This window comes from Echinops telfairi, unplaced genomic scaffold, assembly GCF_000313985.2.
Source record: "Echinops telfairi isolate 266 unplaced genomic scaffold, ASM31398v2 ScPeMD7_7;HRSCAF=31, whole genome shotgun sequence".
NCBI classification, from domain to species: Eukaryota; Metazoa; Chordata; class Mammalia; order Afrosoricida; family Tenrecidae; genus Echinops; species Echinops telfairi.
In genome coordinates, this window is record NW_022103904.1 from 1,632,875 (window position 1) to 1,633,378 (window position 504).

A 504-nucleotide genomic window follows, 5' to 3' on the forward strand; every position below is an offset into this window, starting at 1 on the left:
TGGGTTTATCCCCTTCCTTCTCTCTGGCGAAGCAGTGGCTGTTGAGGATCCGCTGCAGGGAGGATTTCACCATCCGGCCGCTGGGGTCCGAAACCCGGAAAACCTCCGCTGCGCCTCTCCGCGCCGCCGCCGCTGCTCGCCGTTCGCCATCTTTTTAGTTTTTAATAAAATTTAAAATTATATATAAAATTCATCTCACCCAAGACCAATTCAACCAGAATCTCTTGAGGGTCGGGACGCTGGATTATGGTACTTTGGGATCTCCAGGTAATTCTGATGCACAGCTAGAATTGAGAATTGTTGCTTTTAGATAATGTTTTGGTTCTTAAATGATGCATGGCAAACCATTCTAAAATTGAATGGCTTAAGACAAGAGCCGTTTTATTGGATCATGATTTTACAATTCAGTCCAGGCTCAGCAGTGTGGTTCATCTGCTAGCTTGTCAGCAGTCACTCATGCTACTGAATTTAGCCAATTAATTGACGAACTCATGCATTCAACTG